Raw genomic sequence first — 25,007 nt, forward strand, 5'->3', positions numbered from 1 at the left:
TTAATGGCCTATTTTTATAGTGTTATTTCCTTCCTTGTTAAGAGAGATAATTATTTTCAGACATTTATGTTGACTGCAGAGAGGGCAAAGGGAAGGCTCCCCCCACCACCACCAAAAAAAATCTCTATTTAACTTGATATAAATGGGTTAGCAATGAATATGTCGTTTATGGAGAAAAAAATCAAAATAATTTTCTTAATGGTGAAATTAGTGTTTATAAGACTATCGAACAAATCTACAAAGGAGATAAGGACTGAATCCTTCTTTTCTAGGCTGGCTATTACTTTCATCGATACACACATTCATAGCCTAAATCTTGTTTGTTTTGCTGTTTTTCTTTTATTCATATGTGAAAAGATTCAAGACTACACAGGAAGAATGCTATGCTGTATTTAATGATAATCTTATAAAATTACTTATTGAAGAAGGTAAAATAAGCACAGTAAAAATGAACTCGTTCTATTACTTTGTAAAATTTGCTTATTCAAGTTAAAACTAGTAGAGGTAGATTGTACAAGTTGATTTACACGTAAACTACATTTTCAGATTCTTCCACCAACAAAGCTGTTTTCAAAATATATAATTTTGGGCTTAACAAAATTCCTTCCTTGTGTAGATTCAAGCCCGAGACGGATAAATATTTTGTGTTATCCTCAGAAAAGTTTCTGTATTGACAAGGCTTGAGTCATGTACTTCATCTAAAAAAAGTTATATCTTTATATTAACTAGTTATAAATTAATGAATTAGATATGTAATAAATGTTGAGTTAGTCTTGAATGAAACAAAATAGTTGGTACTACTACTACGTAGATAAAATAAATTGAATTTTAGTATCGTTGATGCAACAACTTAACAAGGTATTCAATTAAGAAAATTTTACTTTCTCAAAAATGTTTAAAATTTAATATTTAATTTTAATATTACTTGATGCGTTGATTACTAGTCAAATTCGTTTCGTTGTATCTAACAATGGGCTATGAACTGTCAATTATGGGTTGGATCAAGCAAGAACATTTTGTAATTTTTGATGAGCCTGGGAATATTCACTTGTTCCACTTTATGCCAATGAAAGCAATCAAGGAAGAATCACACGCTATACAAATTGCAAAGTTTATATTTCAATGGTTAAAGGAGAGGGATTTTGATAAAAGAGTCATGGGGATCGGAGGGGACTCAACAAATGTGAGCACTAGTGTAAATACTTGAGTTATGCCAAAACTTGCAATAAAGTTTGGGAGAAAACTGTTCTGGTTAGTGTGTAGTCTGGATAATAATTAATTTCTATTACGTCGTCTAATTCTTGAGCTTGATGGCCCAGATCTCTCAGATAATAGATTATCTTGTGCAATAGGAAAGTTGCTAGACTCGGTTACAGGCTTGGATATCAATTCAAACTTTTCCCGAATCTCTATTGGCCCACTACTAGTCAAACTTTGTGCTTGGTTATTCAACCAAAGCCGTTGGATCACCACTGCTAACATACTTTTAAGACTTTGGGTATCTAAGAATGTACTGAGGGGGGGGGGAAATCTAAAAAATCTGCAATTCATAGGTAAGTTTATAATTTGTGTGTATTATCCATCATAGTTCAATACCAAGGGGAAGTACCACTGGATTGAATTGCCAAGGCACGTCGAATTTCCAACTAATACTCTCAAGACCCAGAAAAATATAGGTGCATGAACTCATGTTACCAACAGTGAATAGATCTGCTTGGAATGCTCACAGTTAATTGTCTTACAAACTCTTGTTTGTTTTGATTACCAGAAGGAGATAATCATATTGGCAGAACGAATCCTGGCTATCAGAGTGGACCAAACGGACAACCGGGTAGCCTATCTGTCAGTATCAGAAAAACGCCTCCTATAAACAGTGGGGATTCTAGCATCATTGACCTGATCAACTTGTCAGAAGGAGTGTCAAAGCCACCTCTTAACTGCTTCTTAACAACTTCCGAGTTGAAGAACTCTATCCAAACAACAATGAAAGTGTTGAAATGGCCATGCCAAACACAAAGTTGTGAGAGGGTTTTTAAAATGGTCACATAAGCTTCTTCCCAGTACTTCTCATAAGAAAAGAGAAAATGGAGTAATTAGGAATCAGCAGGCCAGTAGGAGAGAGATGTCAAAGACTGACTCCAAGCAAGACCTATATAACCTTCTAAAATTAAATAAATAATAAGAAAGATATACTGAAACAAAAAGTTGAAACTCTTTTATCGATGAAAATGTATTTTAAATATTTCATCATTTAATGTAAACAAATTTTTGTTAATAAATTATTCTAAATTCTGATATTTATTTTCTCATATTATTACATATTTAGCATCAAAATTAATAAACCAATAAAATATAGTATCGATCGATATGCATCATGAGGTTAATAAATAAAAGTATATGTTCTTAAGTATTGTCCAAACAAAACATTAATCTATTTTAAAGTGCAGAAATAACTCGGTTAGAATGATTTAATGATTAAAATTTCTTCATATTTGATTTTTTGATGAAGGACAATACCTATACATTCCTTTAATATATATCTATAAATTATATAGAAAAACCAGTACGGGAAAATATAGAAGGAAACGCATTTTCTCTAATTTTCAAAGTTAAATTGATGTAGCTTAGGGTTATCCTATCTTTTTGGAAATTACAATTTTAAAATCTATGTAAAAAAACACTACCAGTTTTGATTTTCGAAAAATGAAAAGTACAACCCACATTATTATATATGGTCAGAGATAAGGGATCATTAAATCTTCAAGGTCAAGGTAGCACAAAACGTTCAAAATAAATAATTTCGCATATATTCAGGTCGGAAACTCAAATTGGTGTCCTTCTTTAAGTTTGATTCATTTAGAAAAAAATCGATAATGTAAAAATGACCATAGTTTGATAAAGATGCTTCATTTAGAAAAAAATCGATAATGTAAAAATGACCACATGTGGTGGTTGGCACTCTACAGAGTGCCCTAGTTCTCGTTTATTATGAAATCCAACTGTTATATGTACAAAAAAATTAAATCTTAGTTTTCAGCAATAATAACCTTATGAACTCCGGATTTAGACAGTCTGGTATGTCTACGGAATCAATTATCCGTATTATTTGAGAAATGGAGGTGTGCATTTAAAGGATGAATTTGGGATATCTAAAGGGTTACAAAAATAGTTTTGGTTTCACTCTAAGTCTTCTCAAAACTCGTTACGGTCATTTTAAAGATTTGTTCTAATATTAGTTTGAGGTTGCGATAATATATATTTTTTGATATGCCCCGAAGAAATTGTCTTAGCACAACAGTACTTCAGTTAACAAATGCGATGTCTTCAAATTTTACTATATCCTTAAAACACTGGCATTTGCAACAATCAAACATATTGTTTGAATGAATTTGACATCCTTTTAATCCACTCTTCATCTTTTTCTTTTTGAATTCGATATTTCAGGCTTGACAAAAGATCTCTTCACATTCGCCTTGACGTATCTGTGTTCTAAAGCAGGTAAAGATGAGTGGTGCAAAATTTCAATTGAATTTCTTGTTAACGTTTCTAAAATCCTCTCGTTTTCTTTGTCAAATAACTATCTAGAATGTTTCAAATTTGAGTAAAACTTAACTGTATTGAGTAACTGTTTAAGATCAAAATAATATTTGACTATGTCGATATGAGACGGCAACTTAATCATTGTTAAATGGTCAGATAAATCACCAAATAACCCATGATATCCAAAAGAGTTGGTCTCAAATCTTGTTTAAATTTAATATGAATTCATAAATTGCTTTTTTCTTGAGAAAAGTTTATGGGTGAGTTTTGAAACTGTGTGAAATATCGATTTGTTTTGATGACTGTTTCTTACTTTTCTGATAATGAAATTTGTTCGGGGGATATCAAAAAAATATTTTTTATCGCAACCCCAATCTAAAACTAGACCAAATATTTAAAATGACCGTGGCGAGTTTTGGAAAGACATAGAGTGAAACCCAAAATATTTTTGTATCAACTATGTATGTCAAATTCCCACTTTAAATGCACACTTTCATACTATCTCATTTTAAAAATAGTGGGCACTCTAATGATTTACCAAGTGGTCCATTAAAATCTTCACATTTTGTTTTTTTAAACTTCAACAAGATATAATTTATTAATTAACGATAGAATTTTAACAAAATCAATACTATAAATAGATGTGTGTTTGAGTTATCGTATTCATTAATGTAGCCTCTCTTTGCAGAAATTATGGCTTCCAGGTGGAGGACTTGCACGCGTTGCAGATGTATTTCTCGGCATGGAGTCCTAGTACTGGTCGTCAGTGGATTTGAGGGTCTCAGTGTTTGGATGAAAGACACTGCAGGAATTTCCCTTTACCTTTACCCAAAAGGTGTATTCTTATTTGACTATTTGGGCCCCTACAGCCATGATGTCAACCCCCTCAGCAAGATCTTTTGTGTGATCAGGACTGTAGGGGTGTAAAAGTATCAGAAAACAGTTCAAAAGAACTCAAATTACTCATTCGAAAGAGTCTTGCAATGGAAGATATGGTTTGTTTTTATTGCTTATTTCAAAAGTGGCGTCTCCACACTCACAAGGCTCTTTCCACCCACTTTTTTGATAGTACAATCTGATGTGAAACCTCGAGATCTCTTGCATTCACCCTCATGGACTTGTGGGATTGGTCTGGGCTGTTTTTTTAACTCCTGTGGTTCCAGCTTTGCCTGTTTCTCCCAGCATTTTGGACTTGCTGACAGTGAAGACAGTGGTCCTGGAGACACCCAACTCCTTGGAGTGTGGGAATATAAATTCGTAGATGACGTTCATATGTCATTACCTCAGATTTGCTGTCCATTTACACAACGTTCAAATGTATTGACATCAATTTAAAGATTAGACGGGTCTTGGAACCGGATCTAAAGTATCTGAGTACAGTATAAGCAAAATTGTATTATCCAAAAAGATCCAATATATGAACTTGCATTATGTACTAGTTACAAAAAATTATTTATATCAACTGCACACTCTATTTATCTTGATTAGTGATTGGAGCAACATTTAGATAAACAGTTTCATTGCGTGGATATTCTACAAGGCGTTACCTTTCACCTCATTACCTTTGTTGTATCACTTAACCTTTCCCCTTCTAACAAAAACACAGAGAACAAGATAACAAAATTAGTTGGAAGCTTGCCAATTCTTTCCAATGATGGAACTATTGTTCAATGATTGTTGAGAACTATTCTCAGTTTAAAAGGAATTTATTATAATTCAACCAATCAAGTTCAAATATCTGATTAGAAGAAATAAAACAATGAATAGCTGACAACAAAATACACTGTATATGTTTGTGTTAACAAGATAACACTGTGTTCACAAATAAAAACATATACTGTCTTTGGTTGCCAGCTGTTCAGGTTTCTTTTTCTTTTCCTCTAATCCTTGTTCTTAACATTGACTTGTTGGATATAAATCAGTTTTTATTATGTTGTGAACATCTATCAACTATTATTGATTAATATTTCCATAGTTGGAGGAATTTACCTACAGTTTTGGGCCTTTTTCTGTTTCTTTCTGAGAAGAGGATGCAAGAAACAATTAAGGTAACGAAGTGCCCATTGCTCTTATAACAATAATAATTAATAAGTATGTTCTTCTAATAATAAAATGTGGTTATTTATTGTTTCAGCATCAGTAATCAGAAAAAATGTAATCTTAATTCGGATCCTATTTTATTTAAGTACGAACTTCTGGTAAAAAGCTAATAAGATTCGAGACAAGTATTTATCTAATTTTTGTTTTGTAGCGGGGTCCAAAAGTTTGGATACCTGACATTTGATAAAATATTCACGTCGAAAGATACAAACCGACTGAGATCCGACAAGATGTTTATCGGTCCTATATTTACCTCCACCTCGATCCTACCTTGTAACGTCAATGGAAATCGGATCAAGTGAAAAGGAAGGCCTAAAGTTGCAAAACTTTTGCACTTTGTTTGTAAATTACGCAAAACATTTTGCTTTATTTAATGAAAATCTAAACACTCAGTACTCTTAATTAAATTACGCAAAAGTTAATGAAACTCTAATGACGGACACCCATCTACATATAACATAGAATGCATTCAAAAGAACTTGAGTTTTAATGGGTATTATTTCGTGCATGGAAGTTAAAAAAATGTAGGTGCAACAAATAAGTTACATATTTTAACAACAAATATCTTTATCTATAAATAACTATTGAATAGCCTAAGTTCAATCACGTGTTGGGGGCTGAGGAGAAGTGTTTGAAGCTTTTCTTCCCCTTACCCCCATTTAAAAATCTATTTTTACATCCTCATTATCATTCATGAGTGACACACTAGCCACCACTCTCTACACATATACAAAAGGTCCATATACACTTTTTGAACAACTTGAGATATAGCATGTTATTTTTAAATGCTTTCTCTTTCAAATCCCCCATTCTCTTTATTTGAAATCATGAATTCTATTATTTGGATGTATTAGTTCCACAATTTTGAGTTACTAAATCCAAAGGAAACGTAGAAAGTGATCAAATTAGTTCATTGTAAATTTTGCACACTTCCCGCTCTTTTGCATGTCAATGTCTGAATTTATGTAAATAACTTTAAGTATTTTTCTATCTTATACATATTGTGTCACCTAAGAACCAATCCAAAAGTCGATTAAAGTACCTAAAAGCTAAACCAAGAGGGTAATATGTTATTTTTCTACAAAGTCTAGATACCCCCGATACAAAAAAGACCAAAATATGAAACATACACACATAACTCTGACAGATCCAAAAATAAGGAATGTCAAAATTGGGCATGAGAAGATTAAAATATTAGTAAAAATTACTCTAGTCACTTTAGTCAGTTTTACTCTCCGTAACACAAAGGATATTTTTATTGGGTGCTACAAATGTAAGTCCTTGTTGGTGTACATCAGAGTCATTCATGCATAAGCCCTAGCTACATGCGTAATGGGATTTTGTTAATTCCCTTTCCCTCATGGCTCCTCCCAGCTATTCTTATAAAACTTCATCACAGATAAGCTGATCTCATCCAAAAAAATTCCCAAATTCTATGTCATTTTTTGGTTTATTTTATTATTATATAATAAACAAGTCATATTTTATGCAACTCTAAATATGTACATATATTGAAGATTTTATTGGGAGAGTAAAAATGAAAACATAAATTCTGAAGTTTTTTTTTATAAAGGGGAAGACCCTCTTCTTTTTTTAGGTAACCTTTACAAACTCTCCATTCGATGAAGCTCATTTACAAATTAATTCACAGAAGCGTAATTTTTTCCTCGTAAGAAATAGCCCTTTATTAATTATATTCTATTAAATGTCATTGCAAATGACATACAATTTCAAGAAGTGACTTTACTTATCCTTATATCACAAACTGCCATAATACGAAAAATGAATTATTGTAGAAAAAGTTTAATGTCATATAAAATAATTGGCAAAGGTTACCCTCGTAAGAAGAATATTTTAATAAATCTTGATATATTCGAATAATTATACTGTATGTATGTACATATAAATTAAAATATATCCGGGATATGGTCCAAAAATCTTTGAATGAAAAGATTTACATACTTTTCTATTATATTATTCAACCTCATGATGTAATTATGTAGATGTTTGGACTACAATACATAGGATGTGGCGAAATAACTTTTTTTATAATTCATAACAATTAGATAGTAAAAATAGTTGAAGGGGGAACGTGGTTTCATTCAAGAGGCAAGATTGGCTTGGAAAGACAGTCAGTTTCTATCATGTGTTGGAGTAGTAGAAAACGTGATTTTTACCATATAAAAAATATATAAATTTTGTCAGCAGATGATTCGTTGAATATTTTCCCTTATTAGTGCTCTAAAAGTTAATTTGTTGTATGGGAATTAAATATGATTTACCTGTCAATATCTTTACTATTAAAACAAGCTCTAGCAGTGAGGAAGAGTTACCTAAATAGTTGTTGCAATTTTAGTTAATTTTGGGCATTTTTCTTTCTTTTTTTTTTTAGTAGAGAGGTCAAAAAAAACTTTTGACTCTTGAGAATATTAATGTAATTATAAAATCGTTAATAGGAGCATGTACACATGTACCCATTATTCCACAATAGCTTGTATTCATTTATCTCATTAAATTAATTTGTTTGCTGCATTGGTAAGAATCATAAAAATTATATTTGAGTTTATTTTTAGGATCAAAATACTTTAACTTAACTCTTAATTCAAGCAATCTATTTGAAGAAGTCACCCTTGTATTTTTTCTTGTTCTTTTAAGAAATAGAAAGTTATGCATACATCTTAATTATGTCACTCATGAGGGTAAAATAATATTTGAAATGGGCTAAAGGGAGAAAAAAAATCTCGAAAACGTCAAGATATGAAGCTGGAGTCAAATTTTCAACAGCTATTTTAATATGAACAGAATCATTTCTTTTTCTCTCGTTTATAATAAAATATGTGAAGTCTTAATCTTACAAATCAATGCAACATTCTACTATACGCTTATTTTGGAAAGGTGAACGTAACCTGGCAGGGGGGGGGATGGAAGTAAATAATTCAGGTAGTGATACACACATGTAGAAACCCATCAATGCATACTCATACAGGGTCGTTCAGGTAAATCCAGACCATATTTATTTGACAACTATATCTTAAACAATAAGTAAAACATTTAAACTATATTATTTTAATTTCAAAGTCAGAGGGTGAGCGTTAGCTTTATGGTAGTTGTGCAAATTTTAATTCAGAACATGTATTTACTATGGGGCCACTCTGAGGAACACCATTATCAAATTGGCTTGCGCGGGGCAGAGCCCTGCTTACATCAAAACGATGTTCATGTATCAAAAGAGTACAGTCTACCACGTCTAAAATCTCTGGAAGGAGGAGGGGCATATAAGAGAAACGCCCACAAGTACCAGATTGAAGCGCAATACCAGATGCCTTGTAGATCTGAAACAGTCTGTGAAGGCATCTCCTGGGACTCCGATTAAGGTTCTTCCCGAAAAGTGACAGGTAACCCTTGCAAAAGTATCTACGGCTATAAACACTGGCCTGAGGATGAATTCATGCCGCTTCTAAAAAAATATATCCTTAGAGATAAAACAAAGGCTATCCAGACTACCCACGGAAGAAAATTGCAGATCTATTTGAAGTCCCATGGTAACCAAATAAGAAACAATAGACTGTCAGCAGATCCCACAACATCCAGAAAGACAGATTGTTGGCCACAAAGAGAGAGATAATGATCCCAACCTCTTTAAAACCAAGTTTCCAGGCAGCATAATGCCCCCCCGTATTCTTTGAACCAAAAGAGAAGGTAGGTGCGAGCAGGTACTGTGAATTCTTGTCTTACCAAATGATACCTTGGATGAAAGCTGAAGCCAATGGTATTGATTTCCTGTTACAACAAGACTCAGTCCCCTCTCATAAGGTCCACAAGATCCAATAAAATTTGGGCCCCTCAAATCTGGTCCATTAATCCCCCCCAAAATGAATCCCAGGATGTCTTCTTTTAGAGAAAGTAAGATGATTGGCGAAGATGGCAAATACATTTAAATAACTTTTTCGTATTATTAGAATATGTAAATAAAATTTGAAACTTCTACTTGATTTTCTTATTGATCAGCATACAGTTAAAGTTGGTCTGGATTTACCTAATCAACCCTGTATACAAGTCGGATAAAAAATACCCCGTTATTTCAATTCCAAATTCAGTTCATAAAATTATAATAAAAACCCAATATATCGTCTATTAATTACGTACCATAAAATAAAATAACCTCAATTTGGCGTATATTTGATCTTTACGCAAATGTTCGTATGAAATTTTTTATTTCACTTCTATTTAATGCTATTTTTACCTATTCAAGATTCGGCAATATCTTATAAATGTCTTCCATTTGTCTAAATATGTTTTAAATAATACTTTTTAATATTATATTACGTTTCATTATTAACAGATAGTAAATGTTTAAATGTATGCCAACAAAGGGCAATACAAAAAAACTTTGTTAGTTTGTTTTTGACAAATTAAAATATAAAACGTCTTTGATGTGTTCTGCAATTTTCTAGTATTGAAATAAATGGAAGTACACAATTAATTTAGAGGAAAATATGTAAAAAACTAAAAAAATATTGTTTATCCTTCAAAATTTAGAAAATTTGAAAAAAATATAATATTTTAGGAGAATAAGCAATCTTTGGAAAGATTGAACTAAATTTCCTTATAATGATTTTTTCTTTCCAGTTTTTATAGTACTTATTTTTAGTTTTTATACTTATAACTAAATAATGCATGGGTTAAAATTCAATTTGTAAATGGAAAATGAAAAGTTGGGTCGCTAAAAAGTAGGGAAAAACAGAATAAAGGTTAAGAACCTATGTTCTAGAGTATCAACTGTATTCTAAAAACTAAGAAAATACTTTTTCGTTCCAGGTGTTGGAATATGTTAGGTTTAACTATGACTCATGAATAAGAGCCGTAAAAAAGTTGCGTCGTTCTAGGTAGATTTAGTCACAACCATTTAATGGTATAGGATTTTTATGTAGTGATAACTTAAATGTGAAATTTTAAAAGAATTTGTAAATGTTAAACATTTAAAACTAATACATACACCAAAATAAACAGTCAAACTGTCAAAATGACGCCTGTAGCAGAAACTCACTTATTTAGAGAATTAATCATTTATCTTAAAACAAATATAGACTACAATTTAAAATAAGTACTTTAATAATGTCTATAATATTTACATAATGGGATTTTCAAGTAAATAAAAAAAAATACATTTTCTGCTATAATTTTTGTAATAGTATATTTGAGGATAAAAAATTTCTATTGGTTTGAATATTAATGTGTGTTTGTAAATCCATAACCTCACAATTTAATCGATAATATATTAAATAATTTATTTAACACTTTGTTAGTGAAAAACCTTTTTATTACGTGGTTAGTGAATTGGATAAAATAGAAAGGCCAAAAGTTAAATGGATTTAATTGCATAATTAACAGTTGTAAGATTAACATAATAACTTTATTTCAATTTTTGTACATATTTTTTTTTTGTTAATCTATCTTTTGTTTAATCCTTTGACAAGTCAAAATTTAGTAAATTGCATTTTTGTGGGTAAAAATACCCGATTCCAAATGTCTTGAGAGTTCTTCCCGAGTTAAAGTAGAAGAGAAATTGTGAACTTGAAGTATATTAATAATAAAGTTGTTTCTAAATTTTATAAGTACTTTAGCTATCAAAAGTTGGGTCCATTTCTTCACAATTTAGAACTTTAAAGTCCTTTAAAATCAGTTTTTTTTGGCCAAAACCGTTAAAATCTATTGAGGTTTGAAAAAAGAACACATTTTGATTAACTAGACCCCTAAATTGTTGTATACCTATGCACTAACACTCATAAATCAAAAATAAGAATACTGTTACATGGTATAAAACAAAACCCTATACAATTTATATAATAACATTATTTTATTAAAAAAGTATAGATATATACTTTCCACTTGATGAAATAATATTACAAGAAAGAAAATCCAACAGTAGATTGCCAAAAAAAAAATCAACTTTTTTTCCGTTTCTCAAACTCTTGCAATTAAATTCCCATTGAAAAAAAGAGTTGGCAGTCCACACTCCATTATCCATTTCTATAAAGCTAACAAGAGTAAATATCAATTTAATCCTGTTGTTATATCACTAAGTGAACTTTTTCCTACTATTTAGTGAAGAAGAATCCAACAGTTGAGAAAAATGGACAAAATATAAACTTATTTACTAGCTTTTTATTCTCTTATAGGAGACCAACTACAATTATGATCAAATTTTGATGATACTTTCTTATATAATTATTATTATTTACAAAATTAAAATAGATACATGTTTGATTTAATTAACAAAATATAGAAAGTCCGCCAAATTGCCGCCTATTGCCCTAAAGTTGTTTGAAAAAGTACAAAATAATACTTGAAATAAATAGATACGAGATGTTAAGTTTAAAAAATTGAATAATAAAATAATGACCTTGAGTTATATCTAAATAGCTTCATTGTTAAAACACTAAAAAAATCATTTCCTTGAGTTACATTTTACAATTTATGGTTCATTTATATGTAAATATTTGGGGTTTATTTTCTATGATTTATATTTTAAATATATATATATTTTTTTATTTTTTTGCATGAATATTGTATGAGTGACAGGTCATTAAAATATTTTGATACTTCCACTGCAAACGTAATGTACCTATATAATAATTTACTATCATTTGCGAAACATGGGCTTTGTTATTGTTGCATCTTGCAATTACTTAAATTATAATTTAGAAAAATAAGGAAGCTCATTTTAGGTGGGGAAAAAGGTATTATGTATTTCTCATCTTTTTTTAAATTTTCATTATTGGTGAGTTCAGAAAATACAATGTAAATAAATGTTGAAAGGTCTAAATGTACTACTAACGCTTTTTTGGCGATACTGTGCTTGGCCCGTTCACACGTGAATTATTGTGCGTCGAGTCTGGAGGTCTCAAAGGAAAAAAACTCGCCATATTTCTCATTTTTACTTCCTGAAAGGAAAAATTGCTTCAAAAGTGACCAAGAAAATTTGTGATGAATGCTTAATCAATACTCTTTCGATTCTTAGCATCGTCCAGGAGCTGAACATAAAACAGTTTTAAATAGTATACTGAGAGGGCAAAATTAAAAAAAAAATATTTTGATATAATTATTCATGACTAAGGATAAGAATGGTGCCATAACCATCATACAGTTTATGATAGATAATTTTAATTGCAAAATCCAAGGGCCACATAATATTGTGATGTTATAAACGTTATGTTTTATTTAGAAATCAATATTTAAAGTTGCCGTGTATCGATCGATCAAATGACCTGCCAAAGTGGTGGAACACTGAAGAAAAATTAGCACTCCTTTACCCTATTTATGTTACCCATTAGGTATTTATCAATACCTGAAATATCAGTTCCTTGTGAGTGGGTCTTCTCATCTGCTACGGAAAAAGTTTATAATGAGAAAAACAGGATTAATTACGATGTAGCAGACATGCTCATTACCATTTATGGTAACCTCGATTAATATATTAAAAACTAGATAATTCAATAACCATTAGAACTGATGTATAAACTTTTTTAAACAACGTCCTTTGTTTCAATTATCTATTTTATTTCTTGATAGCAAACTCTAACCCAATTTTTAGAAACTCGAAGTAAATTATGTGTATAATCGGCTTACTTAAACCCAAATCCAATACAATAATCGAAATCTCGAACTTGACCAAACTCAAGAATTTGAACTCAAATCCCATTTTAATGAAAATGAAATACAATTGTTCAAACAATAAAAATGTACAGAATTCAGATTCCATTTTCACAAAAAAACCAAAGGCATTTTAACTGGTTTTTTTTTGTTGACGAGCCATATATTTATTATTAATATTGTGAGTTGATGTAAAAATACTAATTTCATAAAGTTGTACGACCTTCACACATTTAGCTTAAATTTGCAGTACTTTTTTTTTTGTTGGCAAAAGTTGTGAAATTCTACTTTTGTTGCTACATATACATGGAAATTTCATTTTTTATTCAAATGACGCAACTTTTATGTGCTTAAACAACTTCTTCTTCTGTTTCTGTATTACAAAAATTATTGAAATCAATTTTTTTATCACTTTATATATATATATTTTCCATATTTTTACTATTATCTAATAAAATATTCGAATTTCAATAACTTTTGTGTGTTTTTCATTTGAGTCTATTTGTATTTGCTTCAACTTTTGAGTATAATGTTGTTTTATTCTGTTTATTTAAGTTGATATCTTATTTCTTATACTTTTCTTTTCTTATATTGAGTCCATGAATGATCAGCTAAAATTTGTATTTAATTATTTGTTTATGTAGTATTCATCTTTCATTACTTTACCATTAAGAGCTAAGATTTATTTAAGTATTTTTTTTCTTTTGGTGGTAATTAAAAAAATACCTTGGAAAAGAGATATTAAAAGTATGTTTTAATTCCAATAAAATGCACTTATTTATTAAGAAATAATATAAAATATGCAACTTATACCTCTAAATAAATAAAAATGGATATGTAAACACAGAATACAAAATACAAACTCTAAATTGTTTTTGATTATAACAAGTACACTATTATTTCATTATATTTTGCTTTGTAAAAAAAGTTTACTTACCCATCTGCAAACAAAAGTTTTAGTATTTCATTGAATGAAATGTCGTGAAACTTGGACAGTGTAGTCATAAACACAAACAAACATAGAGTATTTTATGTCTTACATTCTGTCTGTTCGTAGTTTTATAATTGCTGCCACAAGGGAATTTGAAATGGGAGATGGATTTTTCTGATTATTTGGGTTAATTTAAGATACAGTAAATAAATAATATTTCTGAAATAGACTACCTTTTGGCACTTCGGATCCATTCATTTTTCCAAAGTTTTTGCTCTATTCATTTTTTTTACATATCACATGAATGACAACAATTTAATATAAATGTATGATTTTAATTAATTATTCGTAAAAAACTACAGTATTTTGCTCAAAATAACCCTGGATTATGATACGGGTATCATAATTTTAAAGGCACTTAGTTATAGAAGTATTTGTACTAATAAGATGTTTTATGAAATCCACAAATATTAAGTTTGAATTAAAGCTTTTCTAGATTTTGATTTGAATAATTCGTCAACAAATGAAGAAAATAGGGATGGTTTAATAACTATTCAATTTTATAAAAAAATTCTATATAACTACCGGGAAAATTATTCCGTAACAAAACCTCTACTTCAGCCCAGTTTGGTGCCTTTCGTCATTCAACTCATTATAATGTTCATAAGTGCAGTTATATAACTAAAGTACTTAACAAATTTTGAGTGCACAGGCTCCATTATAAAATTAGATCTAACATGCAAACTTGATGTTGACCAATATACTATATATCATTTTTTGAGAGCCATTTCCCTTTTTTTAAACATAATACTGAAATTTGTATTTTGAAATTGAACTCATGCTTCCAAATAATTACCATAGACAATGAGATAGTTAAAAAAAATTGACATACATTTATCACTAGAGGTACTACCCATCCATTTTTGGAATTATTAGGCGTCAACAAACAGATAAAAGACCAATTAACTTTATTTATTGATATCGATTATCTTAATTAATATTGAAGATAACCCCCAACAAATTTTGAGTCACTTTTCACTTTTCATGAGCATATTCATATATAATTACTCACAAGAATGAAAGAAAAATGGTAACAGCATGAGAAAATAAATAAAAAAGTATCGTTTAGGTTGCCAACAACAAAAAAAAAAAAAAAAAAAAAAACTGGCAGGCTCAAAAATGGTTAAGAATTATGTACTCCTCTTTTGTTTTTTAATATAACTCACTGAGTATTAGGTACAAACACTCGTTGCTTCACTTATTTCTTAGATCATGCAGTTCTATGATATAAAGTGCATTCTTAGAAATGAATTTTACGTATGACATATAGATCGACAGATTTTTTTTTACTAAAATAGTATAGATTTATATTTTTGATAAGAAAGCAATTGAATAAACAAATATATTTCTGGGAATTAAAATCATCGTAAGAGGCAACAGTTTTATAACAAATACACTATTTCTCATATTAAGACTAATTAATAAAAAAATTCCTCCAATAAGATTTTTTCAAATCAAGATGAATTATTCGCTTAAAATTAAGTCATTTTTAAAAAAATATTTCAAAAAAATTATAGAGAATAGCAAATTGACTTAAAATATGAGGTAGCATCTTTTTTCTCTTTGAGTCTAAGATTAATTTACTTTTAAGATATTTTTTTCTTAAATGTTGTAAGTGGACTTGTTGTGTTTGAGAAATAAAATCTTTTTCTTTTCCTTATCTAATTTTTCTTTATCAATTTTAAACAATTTAAATTAAATGACTTTTTTTCTTTCCCAGTATAAATTGAACTCTACTTTAAAAATTGAATACGTAGATACTAGTTTTTAGACTTGGTGCAATAACGCTTTTGTTTTTTTAGTTCATTCTTAAATGAATTTTTCTAGACCTAAATGGACCGATATGTCGGTCCAGCCAACAATTTCATATCATTTATAATCATAATCATTTTGTAGTTAGCCAATTCTTCCAACTCTGGAATTATTATTGAGTAGTAATTGATAATTGTTCATAGATAAACTATAATTAATTGGAAATCCAGCAATCAACGTTTAAAGTATTAATAAGGCGAAAAAAAGCAGAAACATCTACAACTGAACAACATAATACAATATATATTTTTAACATGGTGGTTATTTCAAACAGTGTTACTCACTAATACAAAAATATAAACTGTATTTGGTTGTCAGTTGACAATTTTTCTTCTTCCTTTCCTGTAATCAGTGTTTTTAATATTGATTGGTTGGATTCCAATTAGTTCTTATTAAACTCTGAAAAATTATCAAATATTATTGAGTAATAATTCCAGGGTTGAAAAAATTGGCTAACTTAGAAATGATTTTTGACCTTCTTGTTACTTTTCGAAGAAGTGGTTGCATTATACAGTATGGGTATCTGCATGGCCAATGTTACTGTAACAATAACTGATAAGTATGTTCTATTAGTAATTCATTGTATTGGAATCAGTAAAAATGTAACCTTAGTCAGGATCCTATGTTATGGATGCTCTAACATCGGGTATAATCCTAATATATATGTATTTGTCTCATTTTGGTTTCGTATCTGTATCCCAAACTTCGGATACCCAAAATTAACCCGAACTATTACGTTTAAATTTCTGAAACGACGCAGATCCCAGAAAATATAGATCTACCCATTCTTTAATATTGGTCTAAGTTTGTCAGGCCAAATCCCATCACTATTAGATAAACAACGGCAAATCCTCTTTCTTCATAATTCAACAAAGCTCATTAACAAAAAATGAATCAAGTTATTTTGAATAATTAATTTATTTTACTGTATTTCATTTGTTTGTATATTTCAAATATAACTTCAAAAATAAGATATTAGTAATTTATTAGGATTTTTTGCAGAAAAGTATTTTTGTTCTTTAAATTAAACCAATAAAGCTTGAGAATATATTACTTTTGCAATGAATGAATGCACTGTCATAACCAATAAAAATATTTTAACAAAATAACTTAAGTCATTTTACATATTTAAGAATTAAATTTAACAAAAAAAAGGCCCATTAACTTTATACGAAGTAAATAACTTTCTAAAAATTAGCATAATTGAAATAGTAAAATTCTTTCTTGTTCTAAATAATATTTTATTTTAGTGTATTGAAATTAAAGTATAAAGAAACGATCGGATTACAATCAGTATAGAAATAGTCTTTATGCTTTCATATATATACATACTACCAACATTTTATTGTAGGTAGTGAATGTATCAAACACATTCCTTTTGTTCACAAATATTTGAATACCCAAGTTTTGAGAGGATCAAAGTTTCAGTATCTGAGATATGAAAAAGTATATTTTCTCTCTCTTTGAGTAGCTGAAAAGTTCCGCTAAAAAAAGGGGTCTCATATGTGCCTTATCTTTCTTTTCCTTCAAATCCCCTATTCGTAACTAAAAAAGGCAGAATTGAAATAAATAAAAATATGAAACACGTTTGGACATTTGTTGAAACAAAACGCTTTTATTTTGTTTTTATCAGAGCTACAGAGTTGGAGTTGGTGGAGTCGGGAGTCAGAAAATTTGTACCGTTTCCGACTCTGTCTACAAAAATTATTATATTTAAAGTATGGTTTTTATTGAGTATCCGTCATGTTATTTTCGAAATGTATATCAATTTTTGGTATTAAGTACTATTCATTTATGAAACTTATTAAAGTAACTAATTTATAAGTATAGTTCACAAACTACCAACGTGCTCTATAGTCCATGCTATCCCAGTTCCCAAACAAACACTTTTAAAAGTTTAACCTATTATATAGGGTAGAGCATAGCCACTAGCCGTGCTAGTTCATTGACTAAACTTGTGAATAGTCAATTCTCATAAGTGTACAGTGTAAAATTGCAGTGATATGTTCTGTGTATTGTCGTTCCTAGCCTACGAATACATAAATCATTTTCCCAAACTCATAAATGAATTAAGAATAGATAGACTTTGATCCACTTCCTTCATTGTTCATCTAGTTAAATATCTTATATTCCAAACAATTTTGTTTATACATAGCACAGTTATTTAATACTTATAACTCATAACTACCTTCAGCTATAAATTAAATCTAAATTTCAAGAATATAGCCTCAAATGACTCAATTATACTTATGTTGACTATGAAATTTTTAATTGAACAATAAAAATGTATATTGGTGTCAGAGTCGTGGAATCGGAGTCATAGTCGGTGTATTAAATTTTTCGGGAAAAAATTTCAATAAAACAAAAATATTTAAAATACTGGATTCGGAGTGGGCCAAGTTATGTCCCGACTCCAGAGCTTGGTTTTAGTCCATGTATATTTATTTCACATTAAGAGTGATAAAAAAACTTTATTTTAAGTTGGTCCATTGAGTTAAAGTTTTTATTGAATTTTATTGTTGATATATTAAAAACATCCTACAGTATTTTGAAATACTTAGCTAAAGTCCGTTTCTGGATATCTTGCTGACAGTTATTTCCCCAAAAAATAACAATAAAAAAAAGCTATCAAGTAAAAGAGTGTCAGGGTTCAGCAGTCATGGAGTTCATGCCCTTCTACGATGAATATTTTAAGGGCCAAATTAAGTTAAAATTTCTATTACAAAAATCGTAATTACTTTTTGCAAAAAAATCAAGATAGGAAATTTTAGAATCAAACTTAGTTTTTTCTTAAAAGAGAAACACTAATAAGGATGAAAATATCTTTCTCAAAGACAAAATAGCCTTGTTTTGTTGTTTTTTTGCAAGAAATTCTTACCCGTACTCTAAATGTATCATCCTAAGACAAACCCATATTTCAAATCTTATTTGGACAACTTCAAGATATATGTAAACAACAATATATTCAAATAGATTTAAACACCTGGGTGAGCCAAAATCCGACGGATATGATCTAAACGGTAACCGTTTTTTCTGTGTCATATTTATTAGCTTTAAATTGAACCATTTCTGTTACAGTGGCTGTAATAACAGTGACCACATTTTTAGTTCAAGAATTGCATCAATATCGAGCGTCCAACCAATAGCAATGATAATCTTAAATATTTATTTTTGTTTTATAAATCATAGAACGTTTGGCCGACAACCATTTCGCCAAAAAAATTAAATATAATTTTTAAATTGACGTGGAATTCCATGTTAAAATAAACTTTCTGTTCTAAATTTAGACAACGAGGAATGTTTCAGATTGATTGAAATATTTTTTGCTTTGGTCACTTTCAAATCTACAGCATTTATCACAGACAAAATTGAAGTCCTTTAAATCTATGCTTTTAGGAGCAAGCTCTCTATGTTGGTATTTTATGGACTTTTTTTTTACAAAAATATGGCTTGTTATGTACATTTTTTATATGATTTGATGTCCAAAACTATGAATTTAGAGTCCACATAGATATAATAATGTTAAAGATAAATCTCTTGAAATATCTCGCTATACTTGAAATACTCTGATCAATTTTGATCTATTCTATTTGTATTTAAATTTTTTACAAGCAACTTATACAAAAATTTCCTTGAAAAAAGTATGTACATTCTTATTTTATCCGCAGATACATTTATATACGCTATGATAGTGCATAAATATACGATAGTTCCTTGGTTTTATTTGTCTTTTTTTGGGACAAAGTAATTTTGCACTTTTTTTATAAATCATTGTTATCAATATACATTTATGTGCAACTTATTCCTTATAGAAACATTATATAATCAAGGGTAGCAATGAGTTAGCTTTTGTACTATTTATAGTCGGAATTTAAAGTTTGTTATAAACTCTCTCCCCCCTTTCCTTAAAAATATTGTCTTACCGTTTATAAAAGATATTCACGTGATGATGTTTAATCTACTACCTCTTGTTATTATTTATTACCTCCTGTAGGAACTTTGGGAGGAGAGGAATACCTATGTCTTCACTTATTCACTTTTCAACTTTTTTGGGGGGTTAAAAGGATGCTTAAATGTTCACTCTACTATGAGGAATTTGCAACTAAGTCAGATAAAAGCAAATATTAAAAAAAAAAAAGTAGTTTTTGGGAAGGGGGAATACGATGAGTTACTTTAAGAGTGCGCTCATTTTCCCCTTCATCTTCTTTTTAAGTCATGTTCAAATTTGGGAGGGGGTTTCTGAGAGAGTGAGGGAAATCTACTTCTTCTTCTTTCGTGCAAAAAAGCTCCTCCATTCTTAATCTGACATTGAATATAAGATTATATAATAAAGGATTGCAATTGAACTCATCAAAAGGCATGCTTATAGATAAGTACATTCGATAATTCGTTAATAGAAAGCAAATGATAAGAAATTCTTTCATAAGAGGATTATGAAATATAACATTTTGCAATTCTTCCAAAAATATAAATTACAAATAATAGAGTTTGGAATATCTGTATTGAAGAAGTTGGGGGGGTAATTGGAGAACGGGTAAATGTGTGTTCTTAGAGTCATTACAACTTGGCAAATGCTAGCAAGGGTATGACATCAGTAAAGTTGGAACCCACAGATATTAACTCTATTATGTATCAATAACACTATTGTCCAAGCTTGCTCGAACGATGGTGCATGTTCACGAAACGAAAGCAAACTAAGTAATAGGGATATTATAGCTAAATGTACATGAACCATTTTATGAAATTAGTACCAAAATTGGCAACTAATTTTGCAAAAATTAAAAAAAAACTCAACTCTCAACATCAATTCTAAAAGATACTGAATATGGAAAAAAAGTGGTGGAAATGCACCAACTCGCACCGCTCTCCTCCAACTCAACATAAAAAATGCTCGTACATCAAAACTACCTGAATTTTTTTCTGAAAAATACATTTCCTACCATTTGATGGCAATGTGTTTATGAGGTCAAAAATCTAAGTGATTATCTCATCAGCCTTCTGATTTAAAGTTATATAGTTTAATTTCTTTATTGGAGTGATGAAATTTAAGTAATACATTTTGGAAAAGTGAAAGGACTCCAATGGACAATATGTTGTTTGATTTCCGGAAGTCTGCAAAGAGAAGGTTTCATGTCCAAATTTGAAATGCTATCTGTCTACAAGGAACATCTTGTCTAAAATGACACTGTATAAAAATTGTGTAGCACACCACATGTAAATCATTTATCTAGTCAAATAAATATTATATTTCCAAAGCCTTAGAAGGACTTCTAGGTAAGCAATAGAGAGTATAGTACCACAATTTTACATCATTTTGTTATACGAAACTGAATTATTAACATTTTATTAATCATAATGGCTGATCTTTGTTATCAAATTTAACTTTGATGTTCACTAAAATTAAATAATACTAAATTTTTATTGACTCACAAATCATCTATGTTCATCATCATCAACAGGCATTTGTGGCTAAAAAGTAGCTCCATGATTTCAAATTTAACTTTAAAACTAAACAGTAAAAATAATTTAAAAAGTTTGTTAATATAATATAAAAAGAACATAACTTAATTTTCAATTTTAGCATACTGATCGATTTTCACCAAGCTATTCGAGCTTGTTTTAATGTTGACATTTGATATATGTATATCAGAAAAAAAATATTCACAATATTCAACATATTTTCTTTTGTTTGAACATCCAAATACCCATATTGAGACTGATAAAAAATGATTTATAATAAATTCTTACATATTTTTTTTTTTGGATGTTTGAACGATATGATACACATTTGACGTGCAAATTGTTTTTTTTTATGTTAAAAAAATATGTGGAACTTTTATTCTGACATTTACGTAGGACTTTAAATAGTAAAATGCCAAGTTTTGTATGCGTAAAATAAGATATATATTGCATATGTAGAGAATATATGAAGTATATATTATAGCTAACCCCATTTAACATGATTAATTGTTGCATCCATAATACATAATACATTACAATTAATAATGCTATTTAAAATAATAAAATTGTTGATAACTATGATAATGACGGGGAATGTTGTTGATCATTCAAAATAAAATATAAAAGTCACAAAATGGATCACACAAAATGTCTTAATTTTTAAACTATGTTAATCCCTCCTCATTTTTCAAGGGAAATCCGTGACAATGTATATGTGTCTAATTATTTTATAACTTTGAGTAAACAAAGAAATTAATTAATTAAAATTAAATGGAGGAAAATAATTTTACAGGAAATCCAATCTGACAAAGTGAAATGCAAGAATATTTTCAATAATATGAACATATGTATGAATATGTCTTTAACAAATGTTATTTTTAAATCCTTGTAGGAATTCAATCCCAAGACACATTTCACATAAATGAAATACGTCACTATGAGTATAAATAAAACAAAAGTTAAAGATGTTTACACTATAATGTTGAAGTTATCCTTTTTGATATTTTAATTTTTGTGATGAAACGAAGACAATTTTACATTTTTTGTATGAGTTAAATATGATTATCAAACAAAGAATAACAACAAAATTCAACTCAAGAATATCTTAAACATGTTAATTTTTGTCCTAATGCTATTTCATGTTCACACAATGGAATGAATGCCTTTTTTGTTGCCCAAAACTTAAACAATGTTAAAAAATGCATGCTTTCAGAAGAGTAGAAATAGAAAGAAAGTCTTTATGTCATATTCAATTTCTGATCATTATGGTCAGTAAATAAGAGCACAGTGAGGACTAAGATTTGCAGAACTTACTTGTACAAGCTTAATTATTTGATTATCTAAGTAAAGGTTTGGGTAACAAAACGTGGAATGTTAATTAATGTTTATTTTCTTAATTATATAGTAAAGTTTAGTGATTACTTTTTGACGTTTTGGTTTAGCCATCCTTCGTGCATAAGCAAACTATACTAAATATATCGTCATAATTTCATCATGAGTGAGCAAAAAGCCTAAAGGCAGCGCATCTCATATCTCCTAGATACTGAAATTGATATAACGAGGATTATAAAATGTTGAAGTGCTCAAAGAATCTGGTTTTCATGTAGGTCAAGATGAAGAAGACCTCTCCAGGAAAGCAGGAAGTGGAAAGAAAAATTTAAATGAAAGAGGGAATTGTATTATGACAACTGTGTAATGAACTTCTTAAGGAATCAAAATAATTTTCTTTATTCATTATTTTTTTGATGACTTAAAATAAATAAATCAAAACAAAAAATGTTTTAAGTCCTTAAAACACAAATAAGAAGATTGTTCTAATTCAAATCCCTCTTTGGTTTATCACTATTCTATCCTAAAAAAAAATTGCTTAGAGACCCTTAAAAAATTAATTTATACCAAATACAAAAGCACTTAATTATTGGTACATTTCTTCTGTATACAACCTTACCATTGTTGAAAGTATTTGTATTACCTAGTGAAAAGTATATTTAATATAAGATTACTATATACTTAAAGCTTTAATTATTTGGTTTAGCATCTATTAATTACAATGATAGTGATTTTGACCTTTTCTGAATGAAGGCAATTCTATTCTAAATTTCCATTCTTTTGCCTCCATTTCTGAAACACAAATAGATCAACTAGATAATTAATCAATTTTTCCTCCGAACTAGCACACTGCCCAATGAGCAAAACTTTAGCATTGAATAAGGATTGGCATCTTTTTGACACTATCTTAAATACTATTCATATTTTTATTAAAGGCCGTATTTAGGAATTAGACTGTATTTTCTCAGACAATTATTGATTTCACACTTCTTCTTTGAGTCCATGTTGTCATATAATGTCATAAATCTTTTTGTCTGGGTCACCAATGTAGTGTCTTTGTAACAATCGACCAATACTTATGCTTTGAAAGTAAAATACAATTACTACTGAACTGTTTTAAGGTCAGGTACACGTACTTTATTTCCCGTAGTACAAGGATTAATTAATAATAAAAAAAGATAACAAACAGATTTATATATTCAACAAGTGAACTGCCTTGAATAATAAAATTAGAGGCACCACATAGTCATGTTAACAATCTAACAAAGAAAGGGAAAATCAAAATTGCTGCTTGGTTTGAACACCATTTTTAATATTTCCCAATAATGTGTTTTTGCCATATTTTGAACAAATGCTATTGAGAATTCCTTGGAAAAGTTCCATGGTTGGTACTCCCATTGCCTTAGGTCCTGATAAACCACTAAACTATAACCCTTGCCTTAGAACTGTCGTCAGTACTATAAAGAACATGCCCTATTATCAATATGGGAGTTGAATATATTGACAGGAAATATTGCTGACTGGATTCTTCATGAAGGGGTCACTTCCTTGACTCATGCTGCTACTTTCCTACAACAAGGCCCACCAATCCTCTTCTTTGTAGGAATTGGTTCAGTGGGGGAAAACTCATAACTGAAAAAAAAAAAAAAAAAAATTTGGCAAAGCATTGGAAGAACCTTAATATGGAAGAAGAACCAATCCACCCAGAAATAAATAACTAAAACTCCTTTACTATGTGGTCAAAGAAGTGATTTGGGTACAGGTTGGTGACATCCTCAATATATACCAAAGGTTGCTATTGTTGCTTCAACATTATAAAAATCAACCAGAAAAAAATGTCCCGTCGGTAGATCAAAGAAAAGGGGGGTAGATTCAACATAGAACAGCCTAACACAATTTCAGTTTATAAAATATATATATGTATGGAATTGAAAGATTACAAAAAAATTTTAGCAAGGATATGATTCATTTACAAAATAAAAAATGGTGGTAGTCTATTTTCCGATTTATGCAGAAGCATCGGTCAATAATGCTTATCAACTATGTTGTTTGAAGACTTTAAACGAAACACAAATAAAAAAAGTTGATTTTATAGGATTTAAGAGAGAAATAGTGTAAGTAT

General features: G+C 29.4%; 1 protein-coding gene across 4 annotated transcripts in view; it reads right to left on the reverse strand.

Annotated features, from left to right (window-relative positions):
* Positions 1–25,007, reverse strand: part of LOC121122169 (uncharacterized) — a 312,765-nt gene that overhangs the window by 103,494 nt on the left and 184,264 nt on the right. For 2 of the 4 annotated variants that reach the window (XM_040717177.2, XM_040717176.2), the window contains exon 1: positions 20,020–20,209. The exons of the other annotated variants lie outside the window; for them this stretch is intronic. The gene's annotated coding sequence lies outside the window, so the exon portion shown is untranslated. Of the gene's footprint in view, positions 1–20,019; positions 20,210–25,007 lie in introns of those variants that run through there. 4 annotated transcript variants of the gene reach the window in all.

The sequence above is a fragment of the Lepeophtheirus salmonis genome, chromosome 7 (genome assembly GCF_016086655.4).
Source record: "Lepeophtheirus salmonis chromosome 7, UVic_Lsal_1.4, whole genome shotgun sequence".
Lineage (NCBI taxonomy): Eukaryota > Metazoa > Arthropoda > Copepoda > Siphonostomatoida > Caligidae > Lepeophtheirus > Lepeophtheirus salmonis.